Below are 20,404 nucleotides of genomic sequence, written 5' to 3'. Positions count from 1 at the left end.
AAATAACTTTCAAATATAATTCAGAGAAAAGTGAAGTATGCTTAAGGTGGTTTAACAATATGTTGGTAGTGATACAAAATGAAATCAATTACAAAATACAGTCAATTTGATTTTGTAAATTGTTACTTGTTTCATCATGTACTTCTGACTAACTGACGATTTTTAAATGATCTTTCTATATTCTTTCCAGGTTCCTTGATTTTCATATTTTGTATTATTCCAATTCTATAAATATTTTATTTTTCTCCAATACTTCTTGTATTGATTTTTAATTGTGATAAATAAATTGTGATATATAAAGGTTTGCAGCTCTTATTTTTTATAGTTTTATTTATTTATTTTTAGATTTCAACATTCATTTCCACAAAATATTGAATTATAATTTTTCTCCCCATCTCTCCCCCCTCCCCACCCCATAACATCTTGCATTCTGATTACTCTTTCCCTCAATGTGCCTTCCCTTCTACCACACCCCCCTCTTACCTTATTCCCATCTTTTCTCTTTTCTTGAAGGGCAAGATAGATTTCTATACCCCATTATCTGTATTTCTTATTTTCCAGTTATATGCATTAACAGTTCTCAACATTTCTTTCTAATACTTTGAATTCCAAATTCTCTCACTTCATCTTTCCCCACCCATCCCCACTTAGAAGGGAAGCAATTCACCACAGGCTCTATATGTGTTATTTTGCATAAGACTTCCATAGTAGCCATGTTATGTAAGACCAACTATATTTCCCTCCATCCTACCCTGTCCCCCATTTATTCTATTCTCTCATATGACCTTGTCCCTTCCCAAAAGAGTTTACTTCTAATTACTCCCTTGATCCATTTGCCCTTCCATCATTTCTCTCACCCCTCTTGTCTTCTTCTTCCCTGCTTTCCTATAGTGTAAGCTAGATTTTCATACCAAATTGAGTGAACATGTGATTCTTTTCTTAAGCCATATGTGACGAGAGTAAGCTTCACTTTTCCCATCTCAACTCCTCCCTTTTCTCCTCCTTAGAAAAATATTTTTCTTATCTTTTATGAGTCATAGCTTGACCCATTCCATTTCTCCCTTTCTCCTCCCAATATATTCTTCTATCACCCTTTAATTTTATTTTTATAGATATCATACTTTCTCATTCAAGTCAACCTGTGCTGTCAGTCTATATGTTTGTGTGTGTGTTAATAATTCCTCCACCTACCCAAATACTGAGAATAGTCCGAAGAATTATATATATTGAGGGGTGGAGCCAAGATGGCAGAGTAGAAAGACACACATATGCTAGCTCCGAACCCACAGCCCATAAAATATCTGTAAAAAACATCTCCCAACAAATTCTGGAGCAGCAGAAGCCACAGAACAACAGAGCGGAGGAGATTTCTGTTTCAGAGAGCCCTGAAAAACCTATGAAAGGTCCGTCACACAACGGACCTGGAGCCAAGTTTAGCCCTGTCTTGGCAGCACAGGACCAAGAGGAGCAGATCCGAGCAGGCTTCAGGGATGGAATCTCCAGCAGCCGTGCGGGTCCCTCCACCCACAGGCCCCAAAGGTTGGTGAGAGGGTCTTCTCAGCTTGCTGAGAGGGAAGTGGGGTGGCCCCATAACTCAGGCCCCCTAGGGAGGTGGGAGCAGACAGGGGCTCCCCAAGCAGGCAGGAGCCCAGATCCATTGTTGAAGGTCTCTGCATAAACCCCTTGAGGGAAATGAGCCGGTGAGGTGGCCCTGCCCCGACCTGAGCACCTGAACTTAATCTCACACTGAACAGCAGCCCTGCTCCCACCCAAAACCCTGAGGCTGGGGAGCAGCATTTGAATCTCAGGCCCCAAGCCCTGGCTACGAGGATCCGGAGGCGAAGTGGGTGTGAAGAGAACATTCAGATGTCAAGTCACTGGCTGGGAAATTGCCCATAAAAGGGAAAAAAATTAGACTATAGAAGGTTACTTTCTTGGTGAACAGGTATTTCCTCCCTTCCTTTCTGATGAGGAAGAACAATGCTTACCATCAGGGAAAGACACAGAAGTCAAGGCTTCCATATCCCAGCCCAGCCAATGAGCTCAGGCCATGGAAAAGCTCAAAAAGGATTTTGAAAATCAAGTTAGAGAGGTGGAGGAAAAACTGGGAAGAGCAATGAGAGACATGCAAGTAAAACATGAACAGCAGGTCAGCACCCTGCTAAAGGAGACCCAAAAAATGCTGAAGAAATAAAACCTTAAAAAATAGGCTAACTGAATTGGCAAAAAGAGGTTCAAAAAGCCAATGAAGAGAAGAATGCTTCAAAAGCAGAATTAGCCAAATTGAAAGGGAGGTTCAAAAACTCACTGAAGAAAATAGTTCTTCCAAAATTAGAATGGAACAGATGGAGGCCAATGACTTTATGAGAAACCAAGAAATCACAAAACAAAATCAAAAGAATGAAAAAATGGAAAATAATGTGAAATACCTCATTGGAGAAACAACTGACCTGGAAAATAGATCCAGGAGAGACAATTTAAAAATTATGGGCCTACCTGAAAGCCATGATCAAAAAAAGAGCCTAGACATCATCTTTCACGAAATTATCAAGGAAAACTGCCCTGAGATTCTAGAACCAGAAGGCAAAATAAGTATTCAAGGAATCCACAGATCACCGCCTGAAAGAGATCCAAAAAGAGAAACTCCTAGGAACATTGTGGCCAAATTCCAGAGTTCTCAGGCCAAGGAGAAAATATTGCAAGCAGCTAGAAAGAAACAATTTAAGTATTGTGGAAATACAATCAGGATAACACAAGATCTAGCAGCTTCTACATTAAGGGATCAAAGGGCATGGAACAGGATATTCCAGAAGTCAAAGGAACTAGGAGTAAAACCAAGAATCACCTACCCAGCAAAACTGAGTATAATACTTCAGGGGAAAAAATGGTCTTTCAATGAAATAGAGGACTTTCAAGCATTCTTGATGAAAAGACCAGAGCTGAAAAGAAAACTTGACTTTCAAACACAAGAATGAAGAGAAGCATGAAAAGGTGAACAGCAAATAGAAGTCATAAGGGACTTACTAAAGTTGGACTGTTTACATTCCTACATGGAAAGATAATATGTGTAACTCTTGAAACTTTTCAGTATCTGGGTACTGGGTGGGATTACACACATACATATGCACACACGCACACACACATAGAGACAGAGTGCACAGAGTGAACTGAAGAGGAGGGGATCATATCTTAAATAAAAAAAATGAAATCAAGCAGTGAGAGAAATATATTGGGAGGAGAAAGGGAGAAATGGAATGGGGCAAATTATCTCTCATAAAAGAGGCAAGTAAAAGACTTTTTAGTGGAGGGAAAAAGAGGGGAGGTGAGAGAAAAACATGAAGTTTACTCTCATCACATTCCACTAAAGGAAGGAATAAAATGCACACTCATTTTGGTATGAAAACCTATCTTACAATACAGGAAAGTGGAGGATAAGGGGATAAGCAGGGTGGGGGGTGATGGAAGGAAGGGCATGGGGAGGAGGGAACAATTTGAGGTCAACACTCATGGGGAGGGACAGGATCAAAAGAGAGAATAGAAGTAATTGGGGACAGGATAGGATGGAGGGAAATATAGTTAGTCTTATACAACACGACTATTATAGAAGTCATTTGCAAAACTGCACAAATATGGCCTACATTGAATTGCTTGCCTTCCAAAGGGAAGGGGTGAGGAGGGATGGAGGAAGAGAAGTTGGAACTCAAAGTTTTAGGAACAACTGTTGAGTACTGTTCTTGCTACTCGGAAACAGGAAATACAAGTAAAGGGGTATAGAAAGTTATTTGGCCCTACAGGACAAAAGAGAAGGAGACAAGGGCAGAGAGGGATGATAGAAGAGAGAGCAGATTGGTGATAGGGGAAATCAAAATGCTTGCTGTTTTGGGGTGGGGGGAGGGGACAAAAGGAGAGAAAATTTGGAACCCAAAATTTTGTGAAAATGAATGTTAAAAGTTTAATTAATTAATTAATTAATTAAAAAAAAAAAGAATTATACATATTACCTTTCCATGCAGGAATGTAAACAGTTCAGTACTAGAAAGTCGTTTATGATTTCTCTTTCCTGTTTACATTTTCGTGCTTCTCTTGATTCTTGTATTTGAAAGTCAAATTTTCTCTTCAATTCTGGTCTTTGCATCAAGAATTCTTGAAAGTCCTATATTTCATTCAATGACCATCTTTTTCCCTGCATTATTATGTTCCGTTTTGCTGGGTAAGTGATTCTTGGTTTTAATCCCATTTCCTTTGACTTCTGGAATATCCTATTTCAAGCTATTTGATCCCTTAATGTAGAAACTGCCAGATCCTGTGTTATCCTGATTGTATTTCCACGATACTTGAATTGTTTCTTTTAAGCTGCTTGCAATATTTTCTCCTTGACCTGGGAACTCTGAAATTTTGTCACAATATTCTTAGGAGTTTCTCTTTTTGGGTCTCTTTCAGTGGGTAATGGCTGGATTCTTTCAGTACTTATTTTGCTCTCTGGTTCTAGACTATCAGGACAATTTTCCTTGATAATTTCATGGAAGATAATGTCTAAGCTCTTTTTTTGATCATGGCTTTCAGGTAGTCCCATAATTTTTAAATTGTCCATCCTGGATCTATTTTCTAGGTCAGTTGTTTTTCCAGTGAGATATTTCACATGATCTATTTTTTCATTCCTTTGGTTTTGTTTTGCAACTTCTTCATTTATCATATAGTCATTAACTTCTCTGTACGCCACTGTAATTTTTAAAGAACTATTTTTTCAGTGAGTTTTTGAACCTTGTTTTTCATTAGGGTAATTCTGCTTTCTAAAATCTTCTTCTCCTTATTGACTTTTTGACCTCTTTTTCCAATTGAGTTAGACTATTTTTAAAAGTTTTATTTTCCTCAGCATTTTTGGGTCTCCTTTACCAAGCTGCTAACTCATTTTTCAAGCTCTTCCATGGCCTGGGTCTATTGTATATTCATTTTGGAGGTACTGGATGAAGTAGCCTTGACTTTCTCTGACAGAATGCTTTGTTCTTCCTCATCTGAAGGGATGGAAGGAAACACCTCTTCAGGAAGAAAGTAACTTTCTATGGTCTTATTTTTTTTCCCCTTTTTTGGGCATTTTCCCAGCCAGTTACTTGACTTCTGAATCCTTTGTCAAGAGAATGATCCTAGTTCTCCTGCTCACCCCAGTAATGTGCTCAGGGCTGAGATTTAGATCAGCAGCTCAATTACCCCAGGGGCTTTATGCTCAGTGCTCCAACAGTGGAACAGTGGAAGAAGACTGCTGCCTGCCTGCTGTGACTGCCCAACCTCCACCACTGTCTTGGCTGGGGCCAGGAGTGGACTGTACTCTCTTCTAGCTCAGGTTGAAAAAGCTCTCTCAATGACCTTTGGTGCCTGTGGGCTGAGGGATCTGCTGCTTCTGGGAATTTCATCCCTGAAGCCTGCTCTGGTCCTGCTCCTTCCAGACTCATGTAGCCAAGACTGGGCTGGGCTCTGCTCCACATCCAGTCTGGTATGACAGACCTTTCCCATTGGCCTTCCAGGTCACACTGGACTGGAAATACCCTCAACTCCTTCTTTCTGTGGCATCTGCTGCTCTAGAATTTGTTGAGAGTCTTTTTTTACAGGTATTTTATAGGCTGTGGGGGAAGAGCTAAAGTTTCTAAATCTTTGCACTCCACTACCTTGGCTCTGCCCTGGTGCAACTCTTATTCTAATGTGGAATTTTCCTCTTAAGTTTTTCATTAAATGCCATGATTTCATAATTTATCTCTGTATTCAGATATATTATTAGGTTTTCAAAACACTTGAATTTTTTATAAGTTCTCCAATTTTATTTAGGGATTTCTAGTTGTAATTAATACAGAATTAATTTTATTAATTTTTTTGTGTTATATGCCCTTAACATGCTATTTCTCCATTGTATTAGACTTTTTTCCTTTGTTTACTTATTTCATATCATGATAGAATCATAGGCTTAGTGACCACTTATTTGATATGTTAAAGTGATCATTCCCTTGTAGCTATTGGGTGGATGAAATGATGACTGATGATACATCCAATTCTAAAATTTTGTGATTTAACTAACACATTATTACTCTAAATTTTCCCAACAGATCTAAAATCATTGGCCAGTTTTTCTTCTACCTCTCTAATTTGGCTTTCAAAACCCTTTGTGAATTCTTCTAAGAATTCTCTTTGGGTTGGGGACCAGTTCATATTCCTTTTGGAGGTTTCATATGTGAGTACAGTGTCAATGCTCTTCTGTATTTGTATTTCGGTCTTTTCTGTATCCACATTAAGATTCTATGGTCTTTGCTTTTCTGATTTGCTTCTTGCTCATGGTGATTGCCTTTTTTTTTGACTTTCATAGTGGATCTCTGCTTCTGGGGCACAGATGACTCTACCCCATGTTTTCTGTGTTGAGAACTGGAGGCTTTGTGTGTTGTAGTTTCTGATTGTTTGAGCTAGAAGCTAGAATGATGCAGCTTTCCTGGTGCTGAGCTGGCTTGTGCACCAAGGCGGAGGCCCAGTGAAGTCTTTTTGAGTTTTTGCAGGGTTATACTGAAGCTCCTGGTGTGAGTTGTGGGGGAGAGATGGCCTGATTATTGAAATTTTCCTTCTCCCCTCAGTTAGAGGGCATGTAGACTCAGTGACTGGTGAACCCCCATCTTTGCTGGTATCTGCCCAATTCCCCTAGCTGCTTTAAGACACACCTGGGGTCCTGTGATTGGTGCTTATGGGCTCAAGATCTGCTGGGGCTCAAGATGTCTCCCTAGTTTGCTGAGGTGGGGCTGTCTGGGACACCTTGATCCTGCACTGGTCCCCTACAGTCACAGCAAGAAGAACTCTTCTCCTTGATCTCCCTAGCCAACCAAGCTGAGAGATGATGATCCCAGCATGCCAGAACTTTTCTTGGGGAAATATTCTCTGGGTTTTCCAAGGTCAACAAGGAGTAGGTAAGAACACTTATAGTTTACTCCCCCAGCTTGGCTCCCAGAAGTTCAAGTAGGTGATTTTCAAATATTTAATCTATGGGTTGGTAGTCTCAGGAGTGGCTGCTGCTGTTATCCAGAGCACTGCACTTCTGTCTCACTCAATTCTGTTGGACTCCTGTCCTGCAATGATATGTCTGAGAATCTTCTTTTGCTTCTGCTTCAGTCTGCCTTGGTAGTTCCTGATCCACTTCAATATGGGGGAGTCAGCACTGGTACAGCCAGTGTACTCTGCTCTCCTGCAGATCCTTCCAGTCAACCTTTCAGGCTGTTCTAGGCTGGAAATCTACCCCACTCTGGCTCCTAGCAGATTCTGCCACTCTAAAATTTGTTCAAATTCTCTTTTTAAAACATCTGAAGGTAGTTGTGGTAGGGCTCAGGTTCATCTCTGCTCTTACTTCTCCATCTTGGCTTCTCACCCCCACAACCCCACCCCAAGAAGATCTAAAACAAAATTTTGGTTCATTCTTTTACTGTGTCACTTTGCTTAGTCTGCTCTGTTCCTTAGGTAATTATTCTAAGTTCTCCAAATTCAAGAAATATATATTCTCTGAACTTTATGTACCATACATATTTTAGTTTATCTATTATAAGTGATTCTATTTATATAATACACTTCACATCTATTCACAATTATTCAATGTAATTTAATAAACAACTACTATCTACTAAGAATATTTTCTTTTGGGAATTATACAAAATGTAATTTTCTAGTGATTTTGGTGTTTTCACTAGGAGGTCCTATTGGAGTTTTCATTACAGAGTCCCAGTTAATTGCATAGTCTAATGATCCTCACTAAGAAATGAACTGATAATACATTTTCAATTAATTACAAAAGAATGAAATATCATATACCCAGTCCTTATACTTAACCATGCACATAACTAAAACTCACAATGTCAATGAAAAATAAAATTATTCAAGTAGCTAAGAATCCTTATGACTTTATGTAGATATTCTAGATGTGTCCCCAAATAGTATGTTTCAAATAAATATCATTTTATCCAATCAGTTCCGTATGTCAAAATATGATGTAGTAATAAATCTAATTTCTTTTGCTGATTTTTCTTTAATGATACATGAATTCATGTCAAGAGATTTGGAAGAGGGAGTAAAACTACCTACAAAATTTAAAATAATTAGCACCATAAAATTATCTAGAAGAGCAAAATTAAAGGTGAATGAATGAGGGTGTTCCAAGAAGATTGAAACAAACACATTTACACACACACACACACACACACACACACACAAATCCGTTAATCTTAGGAATTTTATAGACTTCTTGAGAAACAGAAATTCTAAGGGTTATTAATAGCCTCTCAAGGAAAACTTATCTGAGTGAATTCTCCTTTTTATGCCCTAAAAGATTCAATTCTTCAAACTTATTTTCATTTAAAGAAAATTCTGATAATGATTATGTCTTTCTTTTGCTTCATACTTTGTCTAACTCTTCGTGACTATGAAAATTGAATGATAGGAAAAATAATTGTTTTCAATTGGAGGATATTTAATTTGATATATCCACACAGTGGTACTACACTCAGTACCATATTTCCAGTAACAGAAAATAATTTAAAGAATAAACTAAGAACACAAAAAAACCCTCATTTTCAGTAAGCATGGAGTTGAAAGTAAAACTGATATCAAAATGTGCATAATATTAATATTTCCACCATGTCCAACCATGGTTATTGCATTTCTCTCCCAAGAGACAAGGGAGAACTAAAAACCTGATTATCCTTCAGATGTTTAGGCTAAGTATTCTAAAATCAAATCAAAACAAAAGTGTGAATGCATTGGTTATTAGAATGAAAAAGTAAAGGCATCTGAAGAAACAGACGATATATTTTTTTTTGGCAGGAACTTTTAAAGTAAAAGAATGTTGGCCATGAGAAAAGAAAAGGAAGGACCATGGAGAACTTGGAAGTTATGAAAGGAAAGAAATGGTAGAATGTATGGTAAAAAATGTGGTTAATATTTTTAGGTGTCTTTAGAGCAAAGAATGAATATAGAAATGGAATATATAAAAATATACTATTAGAAGAAATTTAGAAAGCAATGCTAAATACCACAAAGTCTTGGACAACACCAGTTAGGGAATGTCTGAGCAAATTATAATGCATGAAGATAATTATACTAGACCATCAGAAATTATGGATAAAGTATAAAGAATTTAGAGAACCACAAGGGTGGGTATGAAATGATGCAAGTGAAGTAACTAGAAGCAAGAAAATGATATATGCAAATGATTGTAAATGGGAAGAAGAGTAAAACAAAACTGAAAGTTAAATTCAAGTATTCTTTCCATTATATAACCACAATAAGATTACAAATTGATGATAGAACCATATTTATTAGTTATGTGCTGCTTAAAGATTTCACAATTGTTTTTAAAAAGAATAAAGCAAAATTCCCTCATAGGAATTTAATATCCAAAGGATAAATAGAAAAAAATTGTAAAATTAATATTTAGATTTTCATGATATCCCAGGCCCAGTCATGAGACTCATATGACTTCATCCTAGCTAAAGTGTGATTGTTCTGTAGTTGTTAATGTTTTTTTTTTTCAAATATTGGATTTCAAGCAAGGTGGCACTAGATTAGAGACTTAAAGACAAAGAAATAATATTTATCAAATTTAAAAATAGCACAAAATGTGTCAGGATTCCTCCCAAAAAAGTATTGAAAGGCTAAGGTATTTGGCTGAAACCAATAATATGATGCATATTAGGAATAGATATAAAGTCTTACACTTGGGTCTTCAAAAAAATTCAGCTTACTAAGTACATAATTGGGGAAGCACAGTTAGTAGTTTTTCTGAAAAAGTAAAGGAGAGATTTTAGTTGAAGAAAGTTCAATGTGCATCAACACCATAATATGACAGAGAAGGAAACAAATACATTCTCTGATAACATGAGGAGTGATATGATTTCTAAGAGTACAAAAATGATAAACCTCATGTTCTCTATCATGATCAGGCATTTAGGGCATTGTGTCTAATTCTGGGCATCATGGTTTAAGAAAGACATTGATAAATTGGCCAGTGTTCAGAAGAGGGAAATCAAGATGATACAGAAGCTTGGGTTCTGGCCAAATGAGGATTGGTTGATGGGAAAAAGCAACCCTGAAAATGTTTAGATTTGAAAAGTGAATATACTATTTGGCAGAGTAGTGGATTGGGTCATGATACCAATCTTCAAGTACCTGACAGATTGCCAGATTGAAGAGTGATTAGGCATGCTCCTTACTCTAGAAAGCAGAACTGAGAACAGTAGCTATATATAGTGATAAATTCAGGCTTGGTGCAATGAAAAACTGTACAAACAATTAGTACTACTATCCCAAAGGTGATTGGATTGCTTTGAGAAATGGCAGTATCCCTCTCACTGTTAATCTTCAGACAGAGGCTAGATACATACTTGTTGAGTACATTGTAAAGAAGACACTTATTGTGGCATGTTGTGGACTAGATCAGCTCAGAGATTCTCTTAATAGTGCAGTTCCAGGATCCAAGTAAACTAAAAATTGAGGCAGTGTTAGACATAATATATTCAAAAAGCACATTCATTTCTGAATTCTGGAACTGGCACTTCAATACTCAAGTAATTTATGAAAGTTCTTTATGAATTAAAGTTAAATTTCCCAGTCAACTGATTCCAACCATCAGATATTGGTCTATCCAATAATCTGATTCTTACACTATGTTGGTTTCTCTAGATGAGAAAAAAAGCCAATGAACAGAACAAGATGTTTCATTAAAATGTCTTTGCACTCCCAAATCTAAACCTTAATGCATTATGATAAAGTTTTTACAATGTAAGGGGCACTGACCACCACACCATCTGGGACTCCACATTGACGGACATCAGGTAAACTGAGTCTGGAGCAGGGACGGGTGAACAAGATGGCGCTGGAAGGGATGGCCACATCCCTGGTTTGTTTTTGTCACTATAGTTCCAGCTTGTGTTCATTTCTATAGTTTCGGGTTTGTTTATGTGTGTTACCATGGTTCACTGGGCTAGCTAGCAGAGACTATATAATCAGAGTGCTTGCTTGAATAAATCGGAGTTGCTTACTGACCCGCTCTCCCACCTCATTCTTTTACTCAGGAGCTCCACAGGAGGACAAGCAGCCTGCTGGTCAGGCATAAGACTTGCTCCTCTCGGTTAGCTATGCCGTCACCATAGCATTACAAGAATGGGTTTTAATGCAAAAACTCTCCCAGTAACCGAGCATAGCAAGTATTATCTTACGTATAGCAGAGAATGCTATGCAGTAATACTAATATTTGTATTTCTCAAGATCCATTTGTATTGTTTTCTTTCTTTTCATTTTCCAATCTTCCTTAATAATAGTGAGTATTGTGGTTTTGTATCAATAAAGTACTATTATTTGAAAATATATTTATTATTTGCTCTATAGACACCTCAGAAATAAAACTTTAAGAGAGATTCTAAGTTTTATAATACTATATATAACTCAAAATATTTTTATTTTTTAACGTTATTTTTAAATATTTGCTTGTCTAGTCATTCTCACCAATGCCCTATCAATTGAGACAATCTCCATAGGATCTTAAGCCTTCCAGTGCAGAAGGTACAATGAAAACTCTATAAGAAGCTACAATGAAGCCTTCATACCTTTAGAGAGAAGGTGACTTCCAGCTCATTATTCCTTCCACAGTATGACAGACAAGTTACTTAAAGCAATTATTACTTTTATACTTAAATGGTATTCTGACTCACTGTTTGGGGGACTTACCTCTAACAGATCATATACTGTACAAGCCTGACTGTCCTCTACAACTTTTATCCACATCTTCCCAAGAGTTTGGCACATTGGGTATATGTAATGAGTTTGAGAACTTCCTTTCTGCCAAAATTAAGGGCCAGAATACTGTTGTCCAATTAGCATCTTTTGCCATTTGACATTCATACTCCATTTTTAATTCTTATAAGACAATCTCCCTGATGGAAGTCTTTTTCTTTTCTTTTCAGAAGCTCTTACTTGGCTATATATTGCAACTTACTTTAACCCAGTGCACGGCCATTCACCTTTCAGATACTAGTGTATACCATGTCTGGCTGCCATATAGCAATACAAATAGAATATTAGTATGAAAAAGATGAACCATTATTTCTATGACATATTTGGGGTCATTAATGAATCTTTGTAATATCTCAGATACAATTACTTTTCCTATCCAACTCCAGATGAAAAATATTATCCATCTGTTCTTGATATGAATATTAGTAGATAATTGCCACAGTTGTCCATTAAATCATTAAAGGGGGAAAAGTGGTGTAAGAGAGTCTGGATAATTGAAAAGGGTTTAAATTTACAAAAATAATATAAACATGTAAAGATATGAAAAATATAAGAGCAACAAAATTATTTGATAATTAAAAATATCACAGAAGTAAAATGTAATTTTTTTAGATTTTAAAAGTCCAATGTATATATCCAAATGAGCTAGGCACTGTACATCTTGAATCAGCTGTTACTTAAATGATATTTGAGATTAAGTAATTGAATGCTCAATTTTACATAATTTCTTGTCAGCAAAATTTAACTTCTATATATTTCTCCAACAAAGTCACGTGTATAGAATACATTAATGATATTCTTATTTCCTAGACTATATAAATAATTAGACAACTGATTTAGGAATTAATTTCAAATGCAGAAATAACTCATTTTTCAAGAGGTTATTCAGTAGTCCTAAGGTCAAGCTTAGACCAATGCATAAATTTGAAATTCTTATTTGGACTATATCTTTACTAAGCCTTATGTGCTCAACTGAAATCTATTCCTTTATTTGTTTTTGAGAAATGTTCTGTTCTTTGCCTCTAAAGAAAGAGATTTTGCTGCAAAGTAAAATTTGTATGTGTATGTGTGTTTGTGTATGATGAATTTAAGAAGATAATTAAATGATTCCCCTCTTCCATTATCACTATCCCCCACACTTCAAACCATATGAAGGAGTCATCCTAGTTGTGACTCTGTTGAACGTGTAGCCTTTCCTCCCTGTACTTGCTTAAATGTACCTTTCTTGATACAATGTATAGGCTGCATAGGTGCTTGCCACAATACATAGACAGCTAAGAGGTACAGTTAGAGTTCTGAATCTTCAGGAAGAAAGACTTAAGTTTAAATGAGATTCCTATGGACAAGTCATTTAATCTGTATTTTACTCAGTTTCTTCAGCTATAAAATGGGAAAAAACATAGCACCTACCTCACAGGGTGGTTCTGAAAATAAAACCACATATTTGTAAAGTACCTGCTACATGGCAGATTATATGCAGTAGGAGGAGGAGAAGGAGGAGGAGGAGTAATAGTAGTAGTAGTAGTAGTGGTGGTCATGGTAGTGGTAGTGGTAGGAAAGGAAGAAGAAGAAGAAGAAGAAGAAGAAGAAGAAGAAGAAGAAGAAGAAGAAGAAGAAGAAGAAGAAGAAGAAGAAGAAGAAGAAGGAGAAGGAGAAGGAGAAGGAGAAGGAGAAGGAGAAGGAGAAGGAGAAGAAGAAGAAGAAGAAGAAGAAGAAGAAGAAGAAGAAGAAGAAGAAGAAGAAGAAGAAGAGGAAGGAGAAGAAGAGGAAGGAGAAGAAGAGGAAGGAGAAGAAGAGGAAGATTTTAATTTTATACTATGAGAAGTGTCTTTTCCTGGTGGCAGTCATGCAGGATGTCTTTGGCAGGAAATTTCTGAGTTGAGGCCGAGATGTTCCCTTTCCTCATTCCTCCTCTCCTATCCAAAAAAACCCATGTCTACCACATCTAATCTATATTCAAATACCAACACATGTAAGATTTGCTTTCAACTCAAACGTTCCTCGTCATTTTAAATGGATACCTGGATTAAATGTTGCTTTTTTTGTTGCCTTTTTATTGATTACAATCTCACTTCACCAAATAAAAATAAGCACTAGAACCAACCAGGCAAGTCCTGCACATGTGGCACTCTGAGACTAGTTCTCATCTCCAGTTATTAATCCGTTACTTAGAATTTCACCTCTCTCATCCCCACCCTTTGTATGCCAGCATATCATCATGTACCATAATAATTATGTGAAAGAATAAAAAGAAAAATCAGGGCAAGGCTATGTATACATCCTAATACAGAGAGATATGCACTCATTTTAGCTGGAAAGCTACTATTAGCTCCTACAATGGCTTCCCCAGCTGAAAGGAAGACATAAATTGGAATGAATAGAATGTTGGCTGCCAGCGGATCTCCTTTGCTAGTGTTAGCTGATGAGATGCAAATGGGCTTTGTAAGTGTGCAGCTCCAGAAGAGGACCCGGAAATTGTGATACAGGGATGTAATGAAAATGGGTTAATTTGTAACACTTCTTATTTTAATTACTATATTTGACACATGAGAATGAATTCTCTTTCAGACATTTTGCACTTGTTATCAACTCTTATTAAGAGAATGAGAAATAGAACAATCTGCTTGGTCTTTGAATACCATGGAACACCATCCCATTTCTTGGCTGCTTAGACCTCTTCAAAGATTCTTCATAGATAACTGAGACGACTGAGTCCAGTTAGAGCCTCAGGAAAGAGGGTCTAATGAATCCTGCCGAAGTGTAATTTGCATGGAAATGACATTTTTTTATCCCAAGTCTGAGAAATGTAACAGACGAGGAAATGCAACAACACATCTCCATCCTGATGACAATGCTTATAATGAATTTGAAAAATAACACAAATTTAGCTAGCCCTTACAATTTTATAATCCTTACTCTTTGATTTCCTTTGGGAGCTTTTTAGGCAGAGACGGAAGGTAGAGAAAAAATGTGTAATGGGTATTCTTAAATTACCCTGAACTTTGAGAGATAATATTAATATTTAGGTTGTTTTTGTGCTAACCCACTTTCCTGTCAATTTGTTGAATTTCCTGGGTATGCAACCATCATTAATGTTAAAAGTTATTTGAGCCCTTTCTATTTCATTTCCTATTCAATTGTAGTCCATTAAATGCCATTTGGGTATAAGTAGGCCTATTTCTTTTTTCCCTATCCCAACCTATATCCTGTTTCTAACCCTATTCCACCGAGGAATGGCTACATTAAAGTAAAAGCAGGCAAAATGCCAAGAATTAATCTGGGTATGGAAGCAGGGGAGAGAAAGTCATACTCTGGGCGTCTGGGAGGCACATCTGGTCTATTTTAGATGGTTGTATAGGTACATATTTTCCATTTACTACCCATTTGAGAGTATCATTAATAAATGTTACATGATAAGGGAAGAAGCCAAGGATGTTTCAGACTCTGAGATCCATACCTCTTACTCCTGTCCCTAAAACTTTCAGTGCTAGAACACTTGGATTTTCAAAAAAAAAAAAAAAAAAAAAAAAAAAAAAAATCAATGCAATGCCTACTGCAAGGGAAATGTCTCATCAAATTTTTAACAAAATGGAAACAAAAAACAGAAAAACAAGGTATGGTTCTTCCCTGCTCTTTTCAGTTATGCAGCTTATTTTATTTATTTATTTATTTGTTTGTTTGTTTGTTTGTTTTTATAGACATATATTCATGTTCTGTAAGGGGAAACCATGCCAAATTCTCACCTTTAAAACATATCACTACATCATGAATTTTCTGATAACACTCTGATTCTCAGGACTGTAAGAGTATCACCTGTTGTGCTAAACATCTGTCTTGAACTTAACACTTGTTAAGAGGAAACTTAATAATTCAAAGGCTAGAAAAGAAAAACCAGTATGGTTTGACTTTTTTTTCTTTTCCTTGTAGATAGGAGAACAACTGACAGAGTAAGTACATCAGTATGCTGATGACACTTAGCCCTACATTTCCTTTTTATCGGACCTAGATGGTGGTTTTACCAGTTTTTCCCAGTGTCTGACTCTGTTAGGGACATGGATTAAAAGAAACTGATGGACTCTCAGTCAATGCCAAACAGAATGTTGAAACTCAGGCAGAATCATCTGGAGAGTGCATAAAGGGCAGATTTTTTTTTCAGTAATTTTTCACTTCTTGCTATTGAAGTCTGTAGTCTAAGATCACTTTGATCCTCAAATACTTATCAGTAAACACCAGTGGCTAAAACCCAGATATATATGACATTTTTAAATGTGAATTTAAAATAAAAAAAGAGAGAGAAGTAAGCTGATGATGTCAGGTCAATGTTTGATTCATTCCTAAACATTTCTTTCAAAGATCTTCTGTAACAATAGTAGTTATTTGTATTATAACAATGGACAGTATCACAATTTGGCACCTGATGGACACTAAGAAATCATCAACCATGGATATAACATAAAACATAACAAAATATCCAGGATTTTGACTCAAAAGTGCCAGATATAAATTATGAAAGATTAGATGTCATTTGTTTAAGGTTTAAGGCTTACAAATTTGTTAACACGAATGTGTAAGGTATATGTATATATTTATATATACACACATATGTACACACATATGTATATATGTATATATAAATGTGTGTGACCCATATGTATACATGCATACATTAGTTATACACATTACGAAATATGTGTCCAGCCTTATATGTATACTTATGTACACATATAAGTGCATGTGTGTTGTGTGTATGTATGTATTTGTATGTATGTATGGGTGTGTGGTAATGCAAACATATGCATGGGTTTATTGGGACTAAATCAGCTTTCATTGGTAGTTTGTGCTCTTAAAAGGAATCTATTTTTATGAATGAAGCCTTTTGAGCACCTTATAGTTTTAGATAGTTGCCTGCAACACTGAGTTAAGTAACCTGTCCAGATTCACAGAGACAATATATATGAAAGGTTAGAATTTTGCCTACAGACCTAAGTATAATGTTAACTCTGAAGCTAGCTCTATATCAGTTTTGTGTTATTTTTCAAGAGAAAATGAGGCTAAATAGTTTATGCAATTTTGCGATAACCACCTAAGGAGTAAATGTTGGAGCCAGAACTCCAAATCCAGTGAGGTTTTATTTTGTTTTTTCTTTCCTTAAAACCGTATCTGGATCATCTTTTAACTCTTGACTTTACTTATACAATTGGGCCTGAAAGTCTGAACGATCCAAATAATTAAGTCTCCATCTGGCCGATTTTTTTTTTTTTTACGTTTTATCTGCTTCTGAATTGGAAGGAAAAGGTAGTTGTATGAATAAATCTCTATATGTGTATGCATAAATAGAGTATAAGCTCCTTGAAAATGAGGGATACATTACTTTTACCTTTTTGTCCCCTAGTGCCTGGCAAAATATATTCCATAGAGCAGGTTGCTTTATAAGTTTTTGTTGAGTTGCACTAGACAGGACATAAGGAATTGATGGTTTCCTCTGTATTTTTTCTTGGGTCATCAATTATTGCTGAAGTAAATCACAGAACAATGGCTCCTGCTTCTGATGTGAGCTAACATGAAGCCGAGGACATTTGGGCCTGTGTCAGCAGGAGAAAGATGTAGCAGGTCAGCAATAAGGCCTCCAGCTCTAGCATAGAAGGCAAATTATTTGCCCAGGCAACAATGGGTGATATACCAGGTCAATCTAGCATAGTAAGCAAGTCACCAACACCAGAGGCCCACAGCACGTAAAGCTAAGGAAGATCAAAACACAACCTTAGAAGAGGACAAGATTGTCAAAATGACTACATAAGAAACTGCAAAAGATGATATGAATTGCTCTCCAAATCATAAAGCCTTCTTGGAAGAGTTTAAAAAAGATTTTAAAAGCCAAATAGGAGAGGTAGAAGAAAAAAATAGGAAAAATAAATGAGAGTTATGAAAGATAAGTCAACAGTTTGGAAAAGGAAGGACAAAAATTTACTGAATAAAATAATTCCTTATAAAGAAAACAAAATAATGAGTGCCATAAATGTAAATGGTTAATTTACCACCACTGAAGAGCAAATTAAATCAATATATAAAAATTATTTTCCCTAACTATATGCCAATAAACCCGACAATGTAAGTGAAATGGTTGGTATTTACAAAAATAAAAATCATCCAGATTAGCAGAAGGGGAAATAAAATACTTAACCCCATTTTGGAAAAGACATTGAACAAGCCCTCAATGAACTCCATTAAAAACATCTCCAGTCCAGATGAATTTACAAGTGAATTCTACCAAACAATTGATTCCAATATTATCTAAAGTATTGGGAAAAATATGTGAAGAAGAAGTACTACAAATTAATTTTATCATTCAGATATGATACTAATACCTAAACCAGAAAAACCCAAAACAGAAAAAGAAATTGTAGAAACATTTCTCTAAAGAATATTGAAGCTAAAATTTTAAATGAAATACTGCAAAGTGATTTCACCAGTTTGTCTTGAGGATAATACACTATGATCAGATGGGATTTGCACCAGAAATGTAGGACTGGTTCAATATTTTAAAAATCATATGATTATCTCAATAAAGGCAGAAAACCTTTTGACAACATGCAGTACCCATTCCCATTAAAATCACTAGAGGGCATAAGAATGGAGTTTCGTTACAATGATAAATAGTATCTATTTAAAACCATCAGGTAGTATTATATGTAATGGAAATAAGCTAGAAGCATTGCCAAATAAGGATGCCCATTATCACTGCTACTATTCAATATGGTATTAGAAATGCCAGCTTTAGTAATGAAGGAAGAAAAAGAAACTGTGGACATTAGAATAGGCAATAAAAACCAAAACTTTAACTTTTTGCATATGATAAGATGGCAGACTTACAAAATCGTAGAGATTCAACTAAAAAAAAAATTACTTGAAAGAGTCAATTGTAGCAAAATTCTGAGATATAACATAAACAAACAAATCATCAACATTTCTTTATAATACAAACAAAGACCTGCAGCAAGAGATAAAGAGAAATTCCATCTAAAATAACTGTAGGCTATATAAAATATTTGGGAGTCTACCTTCTAAGACAAACCCTAGAACTATATGAACACAGTTCCAAAATACTGTTCACATAAATAAAGCCAGATCAAAGCAATTCGAAAAATATCGATTGATCATGCGTAGTCTGAACTAATAAAATAAAAATGACAATTCTTCCTAAATTAATTTAATTAATCAAAGCCATATAATTAAACTAACAGAAATTATTTTATAGATCTTGAAAAAACAACAAAATTCATCTGGAAAAAGAAAGGCACAGAATATCACGGGAATTAATGGAAAAAATGCCAAGGAAGGTGACCTAAGTGTACAAAATCAAAAGCTATGTTACAAAGCATCAATCATCAAAACTACTCTGTACAGGCTAAGAAATAGATTGGTAGATCAGAGGAATAGGCTAGTTATACATGACACAGTAGCAAATTGCTATAGTAATCCATTGTGTGATAAACACAAAGGCACAAACTTCTGGCATAAGAACTGACTATTTGATAAAAACTGCTATAAAACTGGAAAATATTATAACAGCAATAAGTCACACATCGCACATTGTTTACCAAGATAAGGTCAAAATAGGTAAATATATAAAAAAGTGATTCCACAAACGAATTAGGACAGCAAGGAATAATTTGCCTGTTAGATCTATGGAAAAAGAATGAATTTATGCCCTACAAGAGACAGAGAACATTTTGAAATACAAAATGGATAATTTTGATTACATTAAATTGGAAAGGTTTTGCATAAACAAAGCCAATGCAATGAAGATCAGAAGGAAAACAGAAAACTGGGAAGCAATTTTTACAACTAGCATTTCTGATAAAGGTCTCATTTCTAAAATATATAGAGAATTGAATCAAATATATAAGTATATAAGTCATTCCCCAATTAATAAATGACGAAAGATTTTGAACAGGCAGTTTTTAGAGGAAGAAATTAAATTTTTATACTAATATGAAAAAATGCTCTAAATCACTATTGATTAAAGAAATGCAAATTAAAACAATTCTGAGGTACCACCTCACACCTATCAGATTGACTAATATGATAAAAGAGAAAAATAGTAAGTGTTGGAGAAAGTGTGGAAAAATTGAAATACTAATGCATTGTTGCTAGAGTTGTGAAGTGACCCAACCATTCTGAAGAGCAATTTAGAACTATATTATGTGCTATAAGAAATGATGATCAGGCAGATTCCATAAAAACCTGGAGTAACTTTTATGAATTGATGTTGAGTAAAGAGAGCAGAGCCAGGAGAATTTTATTTTGTACACAGCAACGATGTGCAATGATAAGCCTTGATAGACTTAGCTCTTCTCTACAGTACAATAACCTAATACAATTAAAAAAATATGTTGGAAAATACTACCCACATCCAAAGAAAGAATTTAGAAGTCTGAATGACTTATTTCTTTTGTTCTTATCCTTCCATAGCATGACTAATGTGGCAATGTGTTTAATGTGATTGTATATGAATAACCTATATAGATAGCTTACCATCTTGGGGAGGGATACAGAATAGTGGGTGGGAAAGAAAATTTGGGACTCAATCTGTTTTTAAGTT

The sequence above is a fragment of the Notamacropus eugenii genome, chromosome 6 (assembly GCF_028372415.1).
Source record: "Notamacropus eugenii isolate mMacEug1 chromosome 6, mMacEug1.pri_v2, whole genome shotgun sequence".
In the NCBI taxonomy this organism is placed as follows: Eukaryota; Metazoa; Chordata; class Mammalia; order Diprotodontia; family Macropodidae; genus Notamacropus; species Notamacropus eugenii.
Note: the sequence above shows the minus strand (reverse complement) of the source record.